The following is a 24,897-nucleotide window of genomic DNA, read 5'->3' as shown; positions in this document are numbered from 1 at the left end:
TGCCGCGCCTCCGTTGTCACAGCTTTCTGTCCCTGGGTCAAGGAGGTTCAATGCACAGGGATCTCAGGGTCCAAAGGATGTGCTCCAATCCTGACTCTTCTTCTTTGATGGAATTGAGATCCTCCACCCATCCTGCTTCTGAGCTGGTTCCTTTTACATCCATGATAGAGTTTTATGTTTTTATAATTACAATGAACTCTACTCCCGTCCACAGATGAATCATGCCATCCTCTCCGTATCTTCTCCCACCTTCTCTTACCCAGACCCAGCAGAGCAGAAATGTTGTTTGGTGGCAGTTACAGACTAGGACTAGAAGTTGTTGTTGTTAAGTGCCATGGAGTTAGTTCCGACTCAGAGGGTTTCTGAGGAGTGGCTGGTGGGTTTGAACCACCAACCTTGCAGCTCAAACTGCCTTTAGTAGTCCAGCCCATTTTCCTACAGTGCCATGCCAGGATTCCTATGACTAGAAGAGACATCGGACAATTCACTACACCACAGTCTCTATGAGTCGGAACAAACTTGATGGCACCTAAGAGCAACAGTCATCACCACCAGGCCAGTGATAGTGTCTTCATTCATTGTGTGATGCCATTTCATTTTATTTTAGTTCATATGAAAACCAGGGGACAGTGGACATCCCGTGGTAGAATTCTCACCTTCCAATCAGGAGACCCAGGTTTGAATCCCGGTTAAAGCCCCTCAATTGTAGCAGCCATCTGTCTGTCAGTGGAGGCTTGACTGTTGCTGTGATACTTGAAAAGGTTTTAGTGGAACTTACAGTCTAAGAAGGACTTGGAATAAAGGCCTGGTGATCGACTTCCACAAATCAGTCAATGAAAACCCTATGGACCACACCAGTTGAGATCTCCAAGAGGCATGGTGGACTTGATGGCAGTTAGCAGTAACAATAACGTAAAAAGCCAAACCAGAAAACCAACACTCATGTGAAAACTACTCATGCTGAGCTTTGGGAAGCTTGGCTATAGGTTTTTAATTGATAAAAGTAGGTTTTCCCAGACAAGAAAGGGAAAGGGAAAGGGAAGTCTCATGCCACCTCCTGTAGACCCAGCCCAGGAGATGTGAAGTCAGCTCAACAGTTGAGAGGCCACAGACCCAGGGCTTAACCAGGGAACGTGAAAGCAAAGGATGTTGAGCCCGTGAAAGCAAAGGATGTTGAGCCCTTAGGAGGGGCACAAAACAAAGGGTTTGAACCAGGACCACTGAGAGCTCCCAGGTCCTCACAAACCTCCAGTTCCCAGGGGCCTTTCACACCTCTTCACCCCAACCTTTCCCCTGAGGAAAGGCACAGTGGCCCCAGAGGAGGTGTAATGACCACACCAGGGGCCAGCACTCACACTCTGCATGAGAAAGTCGGATGGGCTCCCAGGGACACCCGCCAGCCAGAGAGTGAATCAGAGGTGTGATCCTTGAGGCTCTGAGCTCCAAGGTGGGGAAATACCCTTTCCCCTGATTGCCCTGCGGGGGCGGCCACACAGCTCTGGGAGAGAATTCTTGTGATGAATCATGATAGCTGAGAACCTACCGGTGATTGGGGTGTGTCACAGGAGCTGAGCAGTGCATGGTTGTCATATAAAATGAGGGTTTCACAGGCTTTGGTGGTCAATTCATGACAACGCTCAGAAATGTCACATGTAACACCCACAAGTGAGTGTGGTTTTTTACCTTCTTTATTTTGTTTGAGTGGCTCTGGTCAATTTGGAGTATGTGGAAGTCCAGAGAAGGTAAATGATTTTTCTAAGAACATGCAGCTGAAAGTAGAACTCAGTGGATCAGACTCTTTGTTCAACACCACATTGTCTTGCTTAAAACAAAAAGCCCAGACAACGTAAAAGAAACAAGATTGATTTTTACTGCATGATTAAGTAATCAGGGGAAAAAGGAGAAAGATCCGAAGGCGCTACATTCCTGAACAATCCTGGGCTCTATGGGGCATCACCTCAGTTAAGAGCTCTGGGGTGGGGCCCATCAGAAATTGTTCCTTTTCTACCCCAGCACAAAAGGGAGAGGGAGCTAACAATAGATTTTTTTTTTTCAAACCCAGGGGCTCTGTGTATGTCCTATTATTCAGAGTCTAAGCGACTTCATCTCATGTACTTTGGGGTCGTTAAGAGTTGGGATCGATTCAATAGCACCTAACAAGAAGAGCTTGAAGGGGCTCACTGAGCCCACTGTGCAAATAAGAAAAAGAAGGTCCAGAGACAGGTAATGAATGACCTGTTCAAGGAAACCCAGCTGGTTGCTGTCCCTGGAACTCCATGCACCCCGCTCTTCCTAGATTCTGTGGACAAGAAAATCCTGTCTATCTGTCAACCCTTAGTATTGTTACAATTCTGTCCCCATAGTCTTCAAGGCAGTTGGCTGATTCTGGTAAATGTGTTGTAACTACCATAAGAGAGCGGTGGCCATGGTTAATCTGCCAACAGCCACAGGAGAAGGGATATTAAAGAAGGCTGAAAATGGCTGCAGGTAAAGAATGGTTTCATTTGGCTTAACTAAAAGGTAGCATATCCATGTAGTAGAATAAAACTTCATAATATTTAAAAAGATCTAAGCAACTCACATGCATAGGGCTCTGAGATATTAATGAATGAAAAAGCCAGGTTGCGGAATAATGTTTATCACAGACATACAAAACATTCATGGATTCTGTATTTGCAAATTTGCCTACTCACTAAAATTGATTTCTCACTCCAAAATCAATATTCTCAATTTCCAAAATCATTCCTGGAAATACAGTGAGAGACAAAAAAAATTAGAGTTGGCAGGAATTTTACATAAAAAAGAATTGCTAATAATGAAATTTGACTATATTATGTATATGGTATGGCACTGTAAGATAAGCACCAGACAACTAACTGCAAGGTTGGTGGTTCAAACCCAATAGCCGCTCCTTAGAAACCCTGTACAGGGTCGCAATGAGTCGGAACCAACTCAATGGCACTTAACAACAGTAACAAATAAACACTATATATGTGTGTGTATGTGTGTGTGTGTGTGTGTGTACCCAAATGTATTAGAAAGTTCTATAAGGATACTGACCAAATTGATAACAAATGTTATCAAACAAAAACAATAAAGGAATAGGGATTGAGGGTGGTAATGAAGAGGGACTTTAGACTATTTGCTGTTTTTTTAAGTGGATCACTGGTGTGGCACTGTGGGTTAATGCATCAGATTGCAAAGCTGTTTGAACTGTAAGGTCGGCAGTTCAAGCTCACCAGCTGCTCCTCAGAAACCCTAAACAGGGTCGCTATGGGTCGGAACTGACTTGACAGCACTTAACAACAACAACATTCATTAATATCTTATGTAACAGATGATTGATTTTTTAAAAAGAGAGAAACTAGAAAGAAATGAGATTTTATTCATTTATCAATTCACTGAATTATTTGAGTATCTACTATATACCAGGTGAGTACCATGGTTCTGTAAGATAAACACAGGACTTTGAACCACAAGGCCAGTGATTGAAGCATACTAGTCATTCCGTGGGAGAAAAATGAGGCTTTCTACTCCTGTAAAGATTTACAGCCTCAGGAACCCAATCTAGGGATACTGAGTTAGAACTGACTCAATAGAACTTAACAAGAAATATGTAGCTCAACGGCATTTAACAACAAGAAGTATGTAACAGGCACAAAACATGGTGAGAAGTACAGTCCCTGCCCACAGGAGCTTATGTTTTAACAGTAGGTGGGTGGTTGTCCACTTGATAAGGATAATGAGCTATGTTTCACACATACACAAAAAAAGAAAGAAACAGAAGTTGTGAGGTGCCATTGAGTCAGTACTGACTCATAGTGACCCTATGCACAACAGAACAAAACACTTCCCAGTCCTGGGCCAACCTCACAACCACTGCTAAGTTTGAGCCCATTGCTGCTGCCACTGTGTCAATCCATCTCATTGGGGGTCTTTCTCTTTTTCTCTGACCCTCCACTTTAGCAAATATGATATCCTTCTCCAGGGACTGGTCCCTTCTGTGAATATGTTCGAAATATGAGAGATAAAGTCTAGCCATTCTGGCTTCCAAGGCGCATTCTGGCTGTACTTCAAACACTGATTTGTTTGTTCATCTGGCCATCCATGGCACTTTCAATATTCTCCTCCAACACTATGACTCAAATACATCAATTCTTCTACGGTCTTCCTTATTCACTGTCCACATTTCACATGCATATGAGGTTTTTGAAAATACCCTGGCTTGGGTGAGAGAAAAGTACAAATAGCTATTTATGTTTTACAGGAGCTCCAGAGGCCAAAACAGAGTCTCCAATAAATAAAGCCAAGGTCTGCCATCTTGAAAAATGGCGGCTACAACAGTTGACAAATCTTTTGTAAGTTTAAAGAAATATCAGTGGCCTTGGACTTCAGATAGGGTTCTCAAAGGAATATAACAGGACAAAGAAGAGCTTTAAGCTCACAAAAACGGAATCCCCTCAGACAGAGAGACGGTTTTGCTCTTTTTTTGTTCCCATCAGGGCAAGCGGTTTATCCTCCTCCACTTGAAACGGTCTCAGCTAAATTGCTGTTTTGATTTGGATTTCTAAAAATAGCTCATGAGAAGCTGCAGTGTTAAAGGGAGATGGTCGCACACCGCTTGAGGGAGGAAAGTATAAAGCATTTGATTTGAATTACCTAAGAGCTGAAATTGAGTGCAAATATCTCCTCATAGCAACTACTATATAATTAGCCACCCTAATGGAATCCTTTCAAAACCAAGACAGTTCAACGAGTAAGTTTAATTGAAAATAAAATTTCCAGACCAAATATTCCATCAAAACCACATTAAATGAAGAGAACGCAGCAGTGACCAAATCAAGTGTAACATGTATCACCTAGAGGAGGGTGGGAGGGAAATTACCTCTGCTCCTTTTTCCAATTTCAGGTGTCTTCTAGTACTCCAGAAAGAGCGCTGGTAACTGCAAGGTCAGCAGTTCGAATCTACCAGTTACTCTGTGGAACAAAGATGAGGCTTTACAACCTTAGAAACCCTATACAGGGGGGTGGCTATGAGTCACAACAGACTTGGTGACACACAACCACCACCACCTAGGTCTCCAGGGAAAAGGATTAAACTCTCTCTGGAGGTTAAAATCCTGTCCAGTGCATCATCAATCTTCTGGAAAGGAGAACCAGGATAAACATCAGGGGGCTTCAGGGATGGACAAGAGGGTAAACTGCAATGTCCTGGGACCCATTTACTATCAGCACAAAGATGTATGTCCTTTAGGGGGACTACAGTCATCCACTCCGGGAGGGGTTACCAGGAAGACTAGTTGCCATGGTGACTTTCTTGTGTGTCAGAGTAGAACTGTACTCCACAGGGTTTTCTATGGCAGAGTTTTTTGGAAGTAGATTGTCAGGCATCTCTTCAGAAGTGACTCTAGGTGGACTCGAACCACCAACCTTTTGGTTAGGAGTTGAGCACTAACTGATTTATAGTGAAATGAAACCCTAAGACTCTCATGTTCGCCATTTATTAGCTGTGTGACCTCTGATAAGGTATGTAGCATCTCTTTAAAAATGATTATTATATTCAAACCTCACAGGACTGTCAAGATTCAATGAGACAATGTATGAGAGGGCTTTCAAAAGTTTGTGGAAAATGGAATAGAAAGATAATGGGACTTTCCCACAAACTTTTTGAAGTCCCCTCATACATCAGACTTGTAAGCAAGCAAGCCAATACGTGCTTCCTTGAAGTCAGTACTCGATATTGCTCAGTCTTCAAGGATTCAGACCATCCGATCACTATCCCCAGCGTACAACCAGGCTTCAGCACAGAAAGGTGAAGTCCTCTGCCCAAGGCCACACAGCTAGTACATTTTGGAACTGGGATTCCAAAGGAGGTCAGATTGGGAGCCTGTACTTAAACTATTAATGCATAATGCCTACTAGAGTAAAGGACTGACGGCTCAGAGAACTGTCAAGAGGACTGGGTAAGACCATAGAAATAAACTGTTCACCAGACCCCCTGCCACAAACTAAGTACTCAATAAATTGTAAGTGTTAGATATATAGTTGTTGCCCAGGTCGTTAGTCAGCTCTGACTCATAGTGACCCTGTAGATGAAACAGAACAAAAAGGATTCTGCATCATTCTCATAATAGTAGGTGTGTTTGATCCCATTATGCCAACTCAATTCACTGAGGGTCTGCCTCTTTTTTTTTTTTTTGCTGACCCTCTACATCACTAAGTATAATGTCCTTTTCTAGGGATTCGTCCCCCTTGATAACATGGAATCATTAAAGAAGGCAGCTCTTCCCCAATCATATTTTGAGTGTCTTCCCCCCCTAAAGAGTTCATCTTCCAGCACTCTATCAGACAGTGTTCTGTTATGATCCATAAGATTTCCATTAGCTCAGTTTTTTGGAAGTAGATCTCTACGTCATTCTCTCTAGTCTAGAAGTTCTGTTGAAACCCGGCCACCATGACTGATAGTGCTGTGTCTGAAATACCAGTATTGTAGCTTCCAACACACAAGCCACCATGGTAGGACACACCACATAGGTGGGATTATGTATGACTTGTGGTTTAAAAACGAATTTCTTTGGCTAGCCCAGAACACAGGGTGACTGTGGTCTCCATGTGGCTGGTGGAAAGGGGAAGCTGGGGCTGCACCAACATCATCCCTCACACACATTCATCCTTCTTGTCCTGAGCTGGCATCCTGCCTTGGACCTGTGGCTCAGGGCAGACCTCTGGTAGTCTCTCAGCCCTTTAAACCTACATATTGTCCTTTCTCGTGGGGGCCCCATAAGGAGACATCAGCTGGGCAGCTGGAGTGGACACAAGTCTGAAGTCTGCCTAGGAAGAAGAATGATCATTTCCAAAATGAGTTGGGCAGATCTAATCCCAAAGGCAACAGACCTGAACTGGCTTCTGAAATTCCCTGCATATGATGAATCGAACAGAGATGTAGGGGAGCCCCCTGGTACACAAGGGGCAGCATCACGTGCTCAGAAAAACCAGAAAACTAGAATGTAATGTGGAAGTCTCTAAGGAGGCCAATATGGTTGCTAACCAAAAGGTGGTTGGTTCGAATCCTATGGGACAGCTCTACACTATCTTACAGAGTCGCTATGAGTCACAATCAACTGGATGGCTTACTTTATTGTTTGTGAAAGTCTCTGTGGGCTGCTAGGCAGCCCATCGGGCACTGCTCTCTTCTTAAATAGAAAGACAGTCCCAGCTCATTTGGGAGTCCTGGGCAGACAGCAATGTGCTTAGAAGAGAAGAATCTAAAGTGACCTACTATGGTCAAGTGATCTGTGATGTCAGTCAGGGATTGATTTAGAGAAGACCCCTGGCCAGTTCTGGCCAAAGAGGCACAGGCACATCCACTGGGACATCTGGGGAAACTCTCCTTCCCTGACAGGAGAGACTTGCAGTAGGAGGACCCCTTTCCCTCTCAGATGCCATGGCAAGCATGTGATGTGAGTAGCACGAAGTAGAACCCAGTGTCTGGTACAGCTGAGCTGCTCAATGCATCTTTTCTGAGAGAGCTGATAATCAGGTGTCCACAAGGACACAGAAGTGGGGAAACAGAAGCCCTCTGGACACAACTGTGCATGGGGAAATGGGTCCAGTCATTCTGGAAAGCAATCTGCTGGACTTGTGAAGTGAAGGCTCAGTGTGCAGTACATCTTGACTGTCCCAGATCTGTGTCCACATAGTCATAGGTGTTCATCTCAGAGCAGGGCAGGGATAGTCCATCAGCAGAGGGCGGAACCCGCAGCAGGGGAGGTAGAGGCTGTCCCTCGTTCAAACTAAGAGTGACCAGTCTGGATCTGAAAAGATAGATTTGAGTAAAGGGAAAGACCAGAATGAGATCCCATTTCTCAAAACAGATACCCAGTCAGAACACTACGGGGATTGGTACACACACTTGGTAGTACACCTGTGGAGATGTGCAGCATCTGGGAATGAAGATCATACACATGCAGCAAGAGCAGGCCTGGCCCAGAGCAGGGATGGTATCGTGTACCATGCATTAACCAGAAGAAAACAATTTAAAACAACAACAACAACAACAAAAATGGCAAACAGATTTGGAGTCAGAGCTCATGTGTGTTTCATGGTTCTTACGTGAGACTTCAGCAAGTGACTGAACCTTCTAGAATCTCAGTTTCCCTATGGAAAGTGAGCCTGCAGAGTGTCATATGGGGCCCGAGCCTGGGACGTGGCCGCACTCTCTGGATGCAGCTGCTGGGGCCAGAAGGACTTAGCTTTCTCATCTGTAAAACAAGGATCATGCCACGGTCTGCCCCAAATGCTGTAGATGAAATGCTCAGTTCTTCTTTTGAGCGGGACAAAGGCAACATGATGGTACAGTATGATGCACAGAGGAGGGGAAAGGCTGGTCCTTCACGGAACTCCTGGTTAGACCAGGCCTGGGTTGGGAGCTCCCAGAACATCTCCATGAATCGGGTATCAAGACCACCTTTTTTACCCCATCCCTGGGGCTCCAGCTACCCCTGGCTCTGGTCTCCAGCCTCCAGACTCTTCTGCAGCCCTCTGACCACTTTGTGTTTCAGGGTTCAGCTCAAATAACAGTTGTCATGGGATGCCTCCCAACCCCAGGACTCAATCTCATCTTTCCCAAACAGCCTAGCCTTTTACACAGAGCATTCTACAGTAATGGCTCTTCTTGGACGGCGTCAGTAGCTACTTGTAGAAGGAAGGATAACATGAGCCTTTGACTTGTATGAGCCGTGGAAGGAAAGCCAGACATGGCAAATAGGGGTGGGGAGGGTAATACAGGCTGAAAGATGGAAAAAAGGGTGAGTTGGCTTTCACTCAGGTTTTTCCATTCTGATCCCTAGGCCCACACTACCAGTCCAACCCAACTCTTAAAAACTAATATCTCAAATGCCTATTACCTATATCACCCATGTGCTGTGGTAAAAAAAAAAAATTACAAAACTGGGTCCATTCCTTGATTGTGTAAATTAGCAGGAGTCAAGATTTAAACATGAGGAATTCTAGGTTATCACAGAGGAATGAAGTGTTAAATAACAAAACCAGACAGCAAAAGATTAATCATGCAAGAGTCCTCCATGCCTGGGGTCACTGGAGCTCCGAGAGACGTCGTCTAAGAATCAGATTTGAAGGATGATCAGATCCACAGATAGAGGAGAGGAGGTAGTACCAGGTGGATACAGGTGAGATCACAGCCTGCAGGTGGAAAGGATGCTGTATGCTCTGTGGTCAGCAAGGAGCCCCACATGGCTAATACAGAAAGTTATCTGGGGGTCCTAGGAGGGTGTGTTGGGGCCAGAACTTGGGGGAGTTTGAAAGTCAGAGAGAGGGTATGTGCTGGGAAACAGAGGGACGAGGACTGCCCACAGCAGTGGAGACAATGAGTACAGTGAGGATGGACTAGAGAAAGAAGCTAGAAAAGGTCTCCAAAAGTTCGAGTCAGGAGCCGGACACATGGTCCCAGAGCTGACATTCTCAGACAGCACCAATCCATCACAGCACACGTTCCTGCAGAACCTCCATGTGGCTCTAGGCAGCTCTGACCAATCAGGGCGATGGTTAAAACAACTTGCCTTCCAGAGACTTTTGGGCAGTCTCTCACTGGCATTTAGATGCCAGGTCCCCTCCGCTTACTACTTGGCCAGAACTGGTCATAGGGGACAGGGAAGAGCAGCCCTGCTTTCTGGAAGGCAGAGAGTTTAATGGCTGAAGTAAGCTACCTCTCAGGGCACACCGAACTGCTGTTCAACCATTCAACAAGCAGCAATGAATTTTTAAATGATTTAAAACATTTACTGAAAGCCAGACACCTTAAGGGGTGTTGGTGTGGTGCTAGAGGGTCAGCACTGGACTAGTAACCTCACGATTGGCAGTTCAAACCCGCCAGCCGATCCTCAGAAACCCTCTGCAGGGTTGCTTGGAGTTGGAAGGCACTGGACAGCACTCACTAACAGTATGCACCTTAAAGTATCACCATTTCCGCTGACTTTCAACAACCCAAAGACTTACACACCTTTATTCTCATGTGACAAAAAAGTTGAGGTGCCCAGAGAGCAAAGGAAGAAATGGATCCCACAACTGTTTCCATCTGTCTTTCTTCCCCACCGCTTCCTGACTTCTGCGCTTTGTCCCTCATCCAGTACTGCCCTTTTGATCCTGGATGGTTTATTGGTACAAAGGGTTCATACTTTCCTGGTGGTACTGTTCACCCTATTGTTTGGCTGAAAGCCGAGCCACCAGGCTGAGTTCAGCTTCAGCCTTGCAGGGTGTCTAAAAGCCACAGTCTCTTGAGAGATCCACCAGGCTCCACCAGATCAGTAAGCCTGGTCTTTGGTTTATGATTTTGAGTTTTAGTCCACATTTTTCTCCCACTACTTTAACATGTTTCATCATTTTATATATTCATTCTCAGACTTGTTTTCAGGTCCTTGAAATGAGGACAGGTCTCAGGCACTCATCAAATAGATCTCTCCATGATATTTGATAAGGAGCTCTGGTAACGTAGTGGTTACGATAGAAATGTAGTGTTTCTGGCTCTACCCCAGATGCACAGAGTTAAAATTCTGGTGGGGAGCCCAAGAATCTACATTTTAACGAGTTTCCCAGGTGATCATTTGCAAACTCAAGTTGGAAATCAAGTACCATGAAAAGGGGTAGTCAGAAGGGCCCAGGGAGGCAGGTTAGGGGGCGGAACAGAGATGACGGCATGGAGCCTCGTGTTTTGCATGTTGCAAATCTGATCTGCCCACGTGTGCCCTACATGTTCCACCAGAGTAAACACAGCCTGCAGAACTATTACTCATCCTCTGCCGAGTACCACCCCACACCCCAGAAAACAGTACACATGCTCGGCTTGGACTCGGTTTTGGATTTGCAAGCAGAGTGGTCAGGGTTTCCAACACAGCAGCCACACTGCTGGGAGACCCAAGCCGAAGCCACCAGGGACAGGTAGGGCCGACAGAACTATAAACAGAGTTTATCACCCAGATGTGCGCTGCAGTTAGCGGTAACTTCAGTTACCGAGGGATATCGGTTCCATCCTTAACTCATCCATGGGGAGGGAGGTTCTGCTGAATCTGTAGTCACACAAACAAGTGTGCAAGTGTGGAGGCACACATGTGTATGCACACACGCACACCCAACCCTGTGTTCACGTGTATTTCAGCTTCAACCATTGGAAACTCAGCCCACTAATCAGAAGTCATCTGGACTGTTGTGCTGCGTGCTGGCTTCCAAGGTACCAGGAAGGTACCAGGAAAGGGATTGGAAAAGAACCGACTGAAAGGTCAAGTACTGTGCATGTTTCCTACTTAACTACTCACATGGATCCTTTAGAGAAAGTTACAATCCATCCTGTCCTATCGACAAGCACCCAAAGTGCAGAGACGACCTGGCACCTGCCCAACCCCAGACAGGGAGGATAGGGCCAAAGCAGTTATTGGACTCTGAGCTGACTAACTCTAAAGTTTAGGTTCAACCCCTGTTCCTAAAGTCTAAATATGTATGTGTCTCTTGGGGGGATGGGAGGGTCTGTTCTGGAAAGAGGGTAGCCTAGGAAACAGATTTTACCCATCTGTGAGACCGCAAACAAAGTAATTCCTTTGCAACTTAATAAACAAGCAATACATGGTCTTTGCAAAAAACAAATCACCTCCCACAATAATTGTATTGTTTATACATCTAGGCTCTTTTTTCTAGCTACACAGATCAAATAATGTTTGTGATTTTATCCAAAATTTGATGATCTTGATTTGTTTTTAATCCACATGGATAATTAGAGATACTTGTCCAATCCTCATGTTCCATAAATTTACATCAATCTGTGCATTTCTTTGCAGATTCTAAGGGAGAGAGAGAAAGTCTTTCATTTCTTTTTGATTTGTGGGTGTCTGTCCATTGGCCTGTCTATGCTTCATGAGTTTAGGAAGGACTGAGAATTGTTCTCCCTAAACACTGTGGCCTCATACCTGATGCAGTCTTAAAAAATGCACTAAGTAAATCAGATTGATTTCCTCCTTCTCTTAGATATAAAGAGAGAGTAGGATTTGCCGCAACTGAGAAGAGAGACGGAACCTGGAAAAGGGTCTCCTAATGTCAAGAGGAAAGACAGCTGCATACACCGCCCACCCCACACCTCAGGGAGAAGATGCTAAGTGCGATTGCCCACTACTTGGGAAAGTGAGACACGGCCTCCTTCCCTCCTTGCTGATGTTCACCGTGATTGTCCAGGTCTTCAAGGAACAGGGTGATGAGTTTGACAAAGGAAAACAGACCACCCCCAAGGCAGAGAACAGTTCCCTCACTCAGAGAGCATTTTCCTTCCAGAGGTAACCAAAGTACTGATTTTTATCCTTACCTATTCTTTTGGCTCTGGTAGCGTAGTGGTTACGGATTGGGCTGCGAACCTTAAGGTCAGCGGTTTGAAACTATTAGCCGCTCCGTGGGAGAAAGATGAGGCTTTCTACTCCCGTAAAGATTTACCCCCTCGGAAATCCTATACAGTGTTGCTATGGGTAGGAACCGACTCGACGGCACTTAACAACAATAACAATGCTTGGCACTTAACAAAAACAACAACATTCGTTTGGCTTATTCTAAAACTCCATGTAAATGGAATTCTGATACTGTTTGAAGAAGCAAGTATCAACTAGGAGCAAGAACAACACACATGACCGCCACTGAGTCGATTCCGACTTCCAGCCATGCTGTATAGGGTTTCCGAGGCTGGAAGTCATCACGTGAGCAGACAGCCTCATCTTTCTCCTGTGGAGTAGCTGGTAGGTTTGAACTGCTCACCTTTTTGGTCAGCAGTCCATAGCACTACCAGGGCTCCTTCTGAGCAAGAACAGGCAGCCTCTGATGGGAATGCACAGCATGTAGCTGTTGTGGAAAACAGTCTGCCAGTTTCTTCAAGAATTAAGAGTTCTCACACTCACCAGCCACTGCCATTAAGTCGATTCCGACTCACAGTGACTCTGTATAGTGTTTCCCGGACTATAAATCTTTACAGGAGCAGAAAGCTTTATCGTTCTCCTGTGGAGAAGCTGGTGGATTTGAACCACTGACCTAGCAGTTAGTAGTCCAATGCCTAAGTCTGGTTCAAGACTCCTCTCTGCACCATCTCTCAGCCCAATTAAAAATTATCTGCAACAAAACTGGTGCTGAGGCCAGGATAAAGCAGCCCAGGACTTCTTTGTAAGCTGCAGACATACGAAGGAGATAACATACTCACACCCTACACCCCTATATTCAAATATCCACAGAAATAGACACACACATACATACTAGGGAGCATCAACACATTCAGGAAAAAAATCCATTTCCAACAACATCTATACACGATGCATGTTTATACACATGTATACCCATGCACAAAAGGGATGCTGATATACGCACACACATTAAGTCAATCTCAACACTAAAATATATATGAATATATATCCAGAAATATACACTGAAACTCTACTCTAGTACTAATGTTGTTATTAGGGTGTTGTTGAGTTGATTCCAACTCATAATGACCCTATGAAACAGAGTAGAACTGTCCCATTGGGATTTCTGGACTGGGATCTTTATGGGAGGCCCTGGTGTGGTGGAGTGGATTCATGTGCTGGACTGCAAAACTGGTTTTAAGCGCAAGGTCAGCAGTTCGAGCTCACCAGCCACTCCTTGGAAACCCTCTACAGGGTCACTATGGGTCGGAACAGTCTCAACAACACCAGGAGTCTTGGTGTGGTGCTTCGAGTTAATGCACTGGACTTCAAGGTTGGTGCAACAGCTAGGTCCGCGGTTCGAGCTTGCTTCTGGGCAACCCTGTTGTTGTTCAGTACTGTAGAATCCATTCCTACTCATAGTGACCCTGCACATGGGTTTCCAAGGCTGTAAATCTTTACGAGAGCAGAAAGCCTCATCTTTCTCCTGCGGAACCGCTGGAAGTTTCGAACTGCTGATCTTGAGGTTGGCAGTCTGACTCGTAGCCACTATGCTACCAGAGCTCCTTGGGCAACCCTATACAGGGTTGCTACTAATTGGAACTGACTTGTTGGCACTTAACAACAACAACCTTTATGAAATTAGTCCTGGGTCATAGTGAGTTAAGTGTTGGAGTGCTAACCACAAGGTCAGCGGTTAAAACCCACCAGCTACTCCATGGGATAAAGATGAGGCTGGCTGGCTGCTCTCATAAAGACTTCAGCCTTGGAAACCCTAGGGAACAGTTCTGTTCTGTCCTCTAGGGTCATTGGGGAATTGGGATCAAGTGGACAGTAGTGAGTGGAACATTACTGAGCGGATCACCAGGTCTTTCTATTTCAATGCCCCTGGGTGAGCGCTTAACCAATGCATCACCAGGGTTCCTTCTCGTGCTAATATGTACTCCCCAGCCCTTTTCCTGATGAGGAAACTGAGGCACTGAGAGATTAGGAGACTTGCCTAAAGACCGGCAGCTAGTCAGTGGCAGAGACAGGATTGGAAACAATACAGGTCAGCCACAGTAACCGCGTAACAAACAGCTGCCACTAGTTAGAGTGGACGCTGAGATCCCCCCGGGATCTCAAAAGCGCATGCTCCTCAGTGATGTCTCCAATTGGACCCTGAGCTGGGACATCGTGCTCTGACCCTGGATTCTAATGCAGAGAGCCTCTGGCACACTCCCACCACCTCGGCCTGTCTCCCACAACCCCCAGGAGCTCCTCAGCTAACTCAGAGGTTATCACCGTCCTGGAGTTTGTCTTCCCTGCCCCCACCAAAGCCAGCTGTTTCCTTCCAACTAGTATCAAGGAGGCCAGGTGGCTTGTTTCTTCCTGCAATCCCCTGTACATGGGAAGATCAGAGAGGCTTGGCCAAGACCAACGCGGAACCAGCTGGGCACGTTGAGATACAGACCAGCTGCCCAGCGTAACTCAGCCAGCACCGCCGGTGGCTCGGCCTGTGCCCTGTGCTGCACAGACTGGCAGCAAGAACAATGAGCAGACTCGTTTGGGTCTCTAATCAGCACATTATCATCATCCTGAAGGACCTCTGGTCTGCCCCAGCGGGCTGGGAAACTTACATCACTCCCTTCCTGTCGCATAAACCCAGTGCCTGCTGGCCATCTAGAGACAAAGGAAGGGATGTTTCTCCTGCAAAACACAGCCTTTCTGGGGTGTCTGGGTGGACATCTGATGGGCTGCATCACCTCATCTTATGCACGAGGCCAGCAGCTGATAACAGAATAGTACAGATACTTAGGTAATGTAAAGAAGTCTCTGGTAGCATAATGGTTACCAGTTGGGCTCCTAATTGCACCGTCAGCAGTTCGAAACTACCAGCCATTCCGTGGGAGAAAGGTGAGGCTTTTTGCTCCCATAAAGATTTACAGCCTCAGAAACCCTATGGGTCGCTATGAATTGGAACCGACTCTGGCACACTACCACCACCACCATGTAGTGTAAAGAGTCTCTGGGTGGTGAACATGGTTAATAGGCTTAGTTGCTAACTAAAAGGTTGGAGCTTCGAGTCCACCCAGAAGAGCCTCAGAAGAAAGACAGGGCAAACTCCTTCTGAGAAATCAACCACTAAAAACCCCATGGAGGATAATTCTACTGTGACATACATGGGGCGGCTGTGAGTTGGAATCCACATTCTGTTGTGCAAAGGGTCCCAATGAGTCAGGACCAACTCAAAGGTACCTAATATCACACAATACCAACATCAATGTAATCACAATGGTCCCTAAAAATGGAAGAGGGAGGCAAAAGCCAGAATCAGTCAGAGGAAGACATGAGTGTGGCAGAAAGGCAGGAAGAGAAGCTGGTTCCCTGGCTGTGCAAGAAGGAGGCCATGGACCAAGGAAAACAGGTGGTCTCTAGAAGTTCAAAAAAGCCTTGGGAAAGGAACGTGGCCCTCAGGAAGAGCCAATCTTCTTACCATGTAATTGCGAGGTAATAACTTTTGCGGTTCAAAACCACAGAGTTTGTGATCAACAAGAGAAAACAAATGCATGTACCAAACCTTTGTCGTCAAATCCTTTCAGACTCATTGTGCCCCTAGAGGATGGGGTAGAACGATCTCAAGGGGTTTCCAAGCTTGTAACCCTTTAATAGAAACAGGCTGCCATATCTTTCTTCTGAGGTGTCACTGGTGGGTTCAAACCACTGACCTTTGGGTTAGCAGCCAAGTGCTCAGCCACTGTACCACCTCACCTGTAAGCATAGTAGTACATATGAAGTGGGCCATTAGAGTCTTAAAGATATAAGAAGACACCCCAGTCTAACATGAGAATACTCATTTATCTTTCCCTCATGTGTCTGCAGCCTGTCAGCCAGGAATTGGATGCTGTGGTGGGGTTCATCTAGCTTTGCTTCACTCTAGACCCGTACAGGGTCGCTATGAGTCCGAACCGACTCCACGGCACAAAACAACAACAGAGCTATTCCTCATCTCTCACCCTCTGTGGATTAGGTTTGTTGTCATGCTAAAAGGCACACATGAAATGAAAGCCAGAGGCGAGGCCCACACAACAGTAGTGAAGTCTCAAAGCTGGCCTAGCATCACCCCGATGCCTCCTTCCTTCCTCATTCAGACTTCCTGACCCTGCCACTATCAGTGGCCCCATAGTGCACAAATCTCAAACTGGCCCACTTCCGACAGGCAGGCTCCACGAGGGGCGGTCTCAGGAGATGAAGCCAACTGATGCCCACTCTGGCCGGGCCAGTCCTTCCAGCTTCTCTGCCAGGTCCTGCAAAGTGAAAAGAACGAAATTCCTATGTCTGGTTCCGCAGGGCCTCCGATAAGAAATGTCATCCCTTGCTGGGTAATATTACCCAGCCCGATAAGGATCTCTATTAAGCTCAAACATATGGCTGGCTACAGAACACAGAGCCCGCCTGAGAAGCTGGGTCATTTATTTGCTGAATCAGAAAGCCCTGGGCGGCTAAGAGAAGTGGTTAGAATAAGAGCCAGATTACAAACTCTTCTGCTTTGGAGTTGGGATTTTTCCCTGGGAAGGATCAGGCCCCTGAAAACAATAGGGGGCCCTCCTCACCCTTCTCCCCACACAATAAGTGCTTTCACCTGCTCGGTTCTTCAGAGGGTCTGACCCTTACAATGACCTCAGTCCCTTACAGGCCAGGAAATCGAGACTCAGCAAGGTGAGGGGACACAGGTCACAGAACCAGGCCTGCTGAATGCAGCCTCAAACCCCAAGAGGCTGACTGGCCACCAGCCTTTCCATCCAGAATGCACCTTTCAGATCTGGGCAGCTCTGACAGCTACATTAATCAATGAAGTCAGACTTGCCAATGTCAGTTACATACTACGATTGCAAAGGTCCTTTTCCAACCTCTCTTAATCCCCTCCCTTCTCTGTAACCTGGGGGATACAGAGAAAGTCAGGCAGGGACTAGAGGGAGGCCTAGGGGCCAAGGACAATGCCCAGGAGAGGGACCTCCAAGATGTCCCCTCCAGCCTCCCCTGTTGGAGAAGGAATGGGCATCGTGGGAAGAGAAGTATCACTATGTGTTTATCCTATTCATTTGTTCATTCTGACATTCACTCACAAATATTCATGGACAACCTCATGATGTGTACCTACCTTGGCTCGACCCTGTTGATATACCACTGCACATGGACAGGCAAGGTTGTGAATTCGCGAAACATCCTGCCCCCTGGGACATCCAGGAAGGAAGCAGGAACAGCAGATGTGTTGCGTGCTGGTGTGGAGAAAGGACAGGAGTCCTGTCTAGGACACGCGGCTGCCTATTCCTGTAGCTGTTGGTAAACACTGCAGACACACCGTGCTAATGCCCGCCTTCATTTTCTAACATCCACTTTATTAAGGTTGATGTTACTTTGGAGAGTTCATAGAACTCCAAGATGGTTCCAGGTCAGTCCATAAAGCCACGAGTTCTTTTCAATGAACTAGTGGCGACCTGGTGTGGTGCTGTAGGATAAAGCAAGGGACCGCAAGGTCAGCAGTTCAAACCCACCAGCCACTCCTCAGAAACCATATACAGGGATGCTATGAGTCAGAATCGTCTCAGCAGCACTTAACAACAACACAACTATTCCTCATATAGCATAATTGAATTAACCAACCCTCAACTAAGACATCTGAATTGTGTCTCATTTTTTGCTATTTCAAACAACGTACAGATGAAAAATGTTCTTATTCCCCATATTTTTTATCTGTGTGTGTTTTACAATAGAATAAGTTCATAGAAGTCACACAGCACTTTTAAAACTAGACTTTTCCTTTCTTCTTTGTGATGCTGAAGGATAAGTACTTGACCATAAGGTCGGTTTGAACTGCAAGGACGGTGGTTCAAACCTACCAGCTGCTGCTCAGAAACCCTATACAGTATTGCTATGAATCGGAGCCAACTCGATGGCACTTCACAACAATAACATAGCAGCAGCCAAGCCTTTATCCTGGCTGGGTAATGAAGACTGAGGAGGAGTTCACCAGATTGAGAAAGGAGCGTGGCTTTTCAGAGCATTAAGAGCATATATAAGGACCCTGAGACCAGAAGAACTAGATGGTGCCCGGCTACCACTGACAACTGATCTGAAAGGGACCACGTTAGAAGGTCCTGGACAGAGTGGGAGGAAAATGTGGACGAAAACTCAAAATGATTTTTTTAAAGAGCAGGCTTACTGGTCATTTAGAGATTGTTGGAACTCCCGGGACCATGATTCTTTGTCACTCTTCAGTTCTGGAAATGAACTACCCCTCGTGGCTCATATTTCAGCCAAACAATAGACACATTTTTTAAGGGGACCAGTAACACCAGTGAGGTATGCGCACCTTAGAATAATCAATCATTTGCGATCAAAAGGATAGCATTTAGCAAAGGATAATTCAAAGGGGTCAGGAAAGACTTTAAAACTCCCCACGGGATTCAGGCAAGTTTTAGGACAACTGAAGGAAGAGTCCAGACCAATAGGAAAAGGAGTGTCCTCGTCCATAAACCAAACCCAAACTCACTGTCCTTGAGTTGATTATGACTCATAGCAACCTTCTAAGAGAACTGCCCCATAGGGTTTCCAAGGTTGTAACTTTACAACCCTGGTGTGGCACTGTAGGACAAACACTGCATTAGTTTTTAGGGTCGGCAGTTCAACACCACCAGCAGCTCTTGGAAACCCTATACAGGGTCACTGTGAGTTGGAATCAACTCGGTGGCACACAACAAGAGCAATCTTTATGGGAGCAGACTGCTATATTCATCTCCCTAGGAGTTTAAAGTACCGACCTTCTGATTCACAGCCAAGTGCTTAGTCTACTGTGCCACCAGGCTTCCTTTTTTCCAACCCAAACCCACTGCTGTCAGCTGATTTTGATTGACAGAGATCCTATAGAGCAGAATAGAATTGTCCCCATAGGATTTCCAAGGCTGTGATCTTTACAGACGCAGACTGCTAAACTGTCCTGACAAACGGCTGGAGGGTTCTGAACCACTGACGTGTCAGTTAGCAGCCAAGTACTCAATCACCAGGTGAGGGCTGTATGTTCCTCTGCCTTCCACCTTACGGGACAGTTTGGAAGTCACCTGAGCCATCAGGTTGGAAATCTCAACACACCTCCCAAATTTCTTCTGGAAGCAGGAGAAAGTCTAGAGTATCAACAAATATGGGCACATGGCTTAGGCACAGGGAGCTGGTCTGATCCCAGGCTCTCTCACCAACCTTCTCTGTGACCTGCAGGCCACGCACTTCATGAGACTGGTAGTGGCTGAGCCACCTAGCAAGGTGCTTGTGGGGTACAGGTAGGAAATGTGGATCACATATGAAGGACCAGGTAGATGTCAAATGTTTTTCTCTGTTTTCTGCGTCTTCACTGAAACACGGAACTGTCCAAATACGTGCGCCTGTGACCATACACAAAGTCTACAGAATCCGCTCAACAGCAACTGCTTTCCAAGAGAAAGAAATACCCCCTCAACCAATTTTTTTTAACTGGGAAGGGCAAACTCAGGAAGCAGTAACGGAGCCTGCTCAGGGCCTGAGTGGGGGTCAGTGATAGGGCAGGATGCAGGCGGACAGGGTGTGTACATGGCTGCCCTGTGGAGACGTTAAGATAGGGAATGTTATCTCGGATCAATGGCATCACTTTGCCGTTGTTGTCCTAGCCCTGAAACTGACAAGAGGGGATAAGACTCCAGGAACCTGGCCCCAAACAATTGGGCCGCAGTGGCCCCCGAAAACTATTGGCCCACACTCACTCACTGTTTCACTCATCCATCCATTCATCCCCCAAGCCACGAGTGCATGTCAGACCAAGGATTGTTGGAGAAAACGGGCTGCTGAGATGAACAAGGCTTTGTTCCCATCCTCAGTAGGAGCAGACTAACCAGTCAAACTAGTGACATTTAAGTCCAACACCAGGCCAAAATACGGTGGTGGTGGTGGCAGCTGTCTGCCCTGAATTCAGCTTCTGACTCATGATGACCCCATGACCAAGGGAAGGAAACGTTGCCTGGTCCAATTGGTTGTAGACAGAACTGCTATGATCCATAGGGTTTTCATTGGCTGGTTTTATTTTAAACTAGATCACCAGGGATTTCTTCAGTCTGTCTTAGTCTGGAAGCTCTTCTGAAACCTGTTGGGCGTCAGAGCAACATACAGGCATCTGCTGAAGTGAATTTCCTGACTGAACCTGGGTCTCCCACTGAACTATCGCATAAAAGCAAAGGAGCAAACCAGGTTCTGTCAGGTGGGGTCTGACTCACGGCAACCCCGTGGGTGCTGAACTTGAACTGTGCCCTAGAGGGTTTTCAGTGGCTGGTTTTTCAGAGTAGAACTCCAAACCTTTTATCCAAGGTGCCTCTGGAGAGACCTGAACCTGCAAGCTCTGGTTAGCAGCCAAATGTGTTAACTGTTAACACCTCTCAGGGACCCTGCACATAAGACAACAACAATAGTAATATCCTTTTTTTTTTTTTTTTAATGATAATAAATAGCCTCGAACACTGATGGCCTATGATTCACCAGAGCTCTTGCTTGATATTTTAAATGCAATATCTCATCTCCTCACAGTGTAAGGGTACCACTCCCATTTGACACATATGGAAACTGAGGCTCAGTGAGACTAAACACAGACCACACAGAAACTAAAATACCAGGTGTGGAGGTGAGTCCAGGAATACCTGGGCCTTTCCCCCCAGCTGATGTAACAGAAAACCACAAGGTCAAAAGACAAAGAATCGTCTCCCCAAGTAGCTATTCTGTGGGCCACCTGCCCTCTACCCACTTACACACACACCTTGTTTGGAGAAGACAGTGTAAAAACCATAAAGAACAAACAAGAAACACCAAATCAGGTGTAGAACCCAGTGATATCAGTATTGCTCAGTAAACACTGGTGAATCCAAATCTGGATTGATCCACCTCCATAGTGCAGAGTGGGGGGAGGGGGGTCTGAGGCATGTGGGAGGAACAGACTGGTTTAACTCAGGACTTTAGTCATTGTTAACCTCTCTGAACTTCTGTGTCCTCATAGAAAAAGTAGAAACCAGAGGAGAATGGGGGTGGGAAAGCTCACTCCCTGCAGCCCCCACTTGCTGTTGTTGTGGAGTACCATTGAGTGGGTTCCGGCTCATAATGACCCAATATAGGGCGTCAGAAAAAGCAAGAGTGTACATGAAAGGACAACCACAAGACACATGGGCGTGCTCTAGAAGTTTCCCCCCAACTTTGGAAATGAGACATTGCACAAAACTGCGATTTCTTCTAAAGAACCCCCAATTGAGCAATCTCTGCAAAGTCATCAATTCACTTTAACCCGGGGCTGCAACTGCCCACAGAGCTGGGCAACACCAAGGATTGTTGGTCACTCAGGCTGCATCGTCTTCCCATTGGGACGCCTGAACAAGCCTGCCTATGAAAAGCTGGGGTACAATCAACCCCAGGGGCCTGGGAGCAGGGGGCGTTGTTGCCACACTATGCTGATGGTGTTTGCTTTTGGTTTTGATTTTAAACCAGCAGGGAAACAGTGATGTTTTCCTACAAGAACATGGACTCTTGAACCCGATTTGCCATCTGTGAGCTGGGTGCCTCTGGACCATTTACTTTTCGCTTTGTGTGTGAATCTCAAAGGGGACCATCTCAAAACCAGAGACGCATCCAGGTAATAGTTTTTGACTGGACAGCCAAATGTTCCAGATGCGGGGAAGAGAGCATTGAACCAAAAAAATCAAAATCCCTGCATTCTGAGGCTTCCCGGGGGTGAGGAGGCCAAGCCAGGAAACAAGACAACTCATAGAAGACGAAGACAGAGAGAGAGGCTGAGAGGTGGGATGTGAGTGTGTACTGTGTCCAAGCCGACACCACCATGCTCAGGATTGGGGTGAGGAGGACTCCCCATTGACTGAAGTACAATCGCAAGCTTGGGAAAGTGCGGAATGGGCTGCCTTGTTCCTTCACGCATGCTGTCCCATGGCAGGAATGGAGGAAGTTGGCCTGACGAAAGGCCTGTCCAGTTTTGGTTATCCAAGAGTGACCCCACCCCAGACGCAGGAGACAACACCAGTGTCCAGGCCAGAAAGCATGACCCAGGAACTGGGGAGAAGTGCTGGGAGGAGCAGGATCGGGGTCCAGACTTGAAATAAATGAACTGCAGGATTGAAACCATAGCTCAGTCACAATGACAATCGACATTGGTTGTGTACCCGCCTTGTACCTGGCACCAGGTCAAGAGCCTCTCCCATGGTTTCAAAGAACTGCACTGGGCAAGGCTAATGAATGCATCAGAAAAGAAGTCCAAAGAACTCAAAGCAAGCTGCCCAATACCACCAATAAGGAGATGGAAAAAGGGTAGGGGGATGAGTGTGGGTGGTCAGTAGGATGGTGGATGGGCAGACAGATGGGAATTAAAAAAAAAAAAAAAAAGCCAGAAGAAAACAAGTACAAAGTGCAGAGACGGAAAGGAGGAGGAAGCACTGAGAGGGCTCCTGGCATTGGAGTCGAGTCTTCAGTCAAAGTGGAAGCTACAGAGCAGTCTACTCTAGGCTCTTTTCCCGCTCTCTGACAGATACCCCACCTTCACTTCCTTTTATTCGTTACCTAAGTTCCTCAAGAACTGGCTTCTCGTTTGTTTCTTTGTTGAGGATCTTCTCTGCCTGAATCTGAAAGAGAAGAAAGAGCCCTCCCCCTGCCCCATCCATTCCTCCTCAGGGCCATCAGGCTGCTAGTCCACTCAAGCGACAGCTCCTGGCAACAGGAGAAAGAGAGGAGCAGGGTGGCTGCCAAGGAAGGTTCTAGAAGGTCTCAGGAAGGCAGATAGGCTCACTCTAGCCCAAAGTTTGGCTTACCCTTTGAAAAATGAGGATCTGCCTCAGAGATTACCACATTCTCCAAAAAGTCCAGAAATAGCTCCCTCAAAATGACTCTGGTAGCTTAGTGGTTATGAATCGGACTATAAACCTCAAGGTCAGCAGTTCGAAACTACCAGCTGTTCTGTGGGAGAAAGATGAGGCTTTCTGCTCCTGTAAAGATTTATAGCTGCGGAAACCCTATGCAGGGTTGTTATGAGTCGGAACCAACTCCACGGCACATAACCACCACTACCAAATGACTGCCGAAGACTGTACTTCCAGGAATCACTATTCTTAGCTTCCTCTATGGCTCCCAATGGACTAGAGCTCCTGAGGGAGAGTTGGGCCACACACACCTGGAGTCTATAAGGACAATGTGTCTGATGAACAAGTAGATGGAAAAACTGATGCATGGAGGGATGGATGGATGGATGGATGGAAGAAATACAGGAAAAGGATGAAGGGAGGGAAGACAAAGTGAATAAAAAGTAGTGTATGATCCTGCGATACAACATCAAAGGAAAGTACAAGCAAAATCTGGACAAAAGCAAAATGTCCTTTGATAGGGAATTGTTGCAGGAGGGAAAAGACAGAGTACTGACTGGTGACAACACAGGTCGGATCTGTCTAGAAGGCTTCATGGGCCCCACTGAGCCTCCTCACAGCTTCTCTTTGCTGCCCTGGGCATCTAGAGCACCTCTCTCCCCCAGTCCAGCCGAGAGCGTTTCTGGAAACCCTACCACCATGGGGTGAGTTCTTTCCAGTCAAGACCTTTGGGCTGTAAAGGGAGGCGAGAAGGGAAAGAGAACAAGGTTTTGAGTGGGTTCTCTTAGGCCAGGTGGCGTGGACACTCTCGGACTTGTTTACACAAGGGAAGCAGGAACTGGTTGTCCAGGCAGGGGAGGGGCAGGGCCCAGGCTGACACTTGTGCAGGTGCGCAGCGACCTGGGTGAATCCAATGCTAAGCCGCTACAATTTCACATGCCAAGGGCCAGGGAAATCACCAGGAACAAAGGCAGAAAGGAGCAGTGAAGTCTGAATGGTGGTCAGCAAGGAGGGGCAACGGCGCTGAGTCAGGAGGCTGGGCAAGGGGGCATCTCTCTTCCCTTCCTGTACACCTGTCCTCCTCCCATCCCTCAAACGACCTGGTACAAACAGATACAACAGCTCGAGTTCCCTGCTCCGAGGCCTGGCACAGCCTTAGGAGCAGGAGAGTGAGCCTGCAGCTGGCCCTTTCTGCAGAACCAGGGACTCTTCTACCCAAGACCTGCCAGGCCCTCACAGGGGCAGACACTCTGTCGACAGTTCTCAGGCCCCTCCTACTGAGAGAGGCTCCTCCCACTGAAGACTGAGTGAGAGAACCTCATACAAGTCTCACAAATGCCCTCGCTGAGCTCTGCTGAATGTCCCCTCAGGGTGCAAACTGCTAACTGAAAGGGCAGACATTCCAATTCACTCAGGGTCACCTCAGAAGAAAAGCCTGGTAACCTACAATTGAATTTCAACCTTGAAAATCCTGTGGAGCCCAGTTCTCCTCTGACACACACAGGGCACCATGAGTGGGATCTACTTATGAAAAATCATCCACTGAGAACCCTGTG

The sequence above is a fragment of the Chrysochloris asiatica genome, unplaced genomic scaffold, assembly GCF_000296735.1.
Source record: "Chrysochloris asiatica unplaced genomic scaffold, ChrAsi1.0 scaffold00001, whole genome shotgun sequence".
In the NCBI taxonomy this organism is placed as follows: domain Eukaryota; kingdom Metazoa; phylum Chordata; class Mammalia; order Afrosoricida; family Chrysochloridae; genus Chrysochloris; species Chrysochloris asiatica.
The sequence above is the reverse complement of the archived record's forward strand: the minus strand, read 5'-3'. Positions refer to the sequence as shown.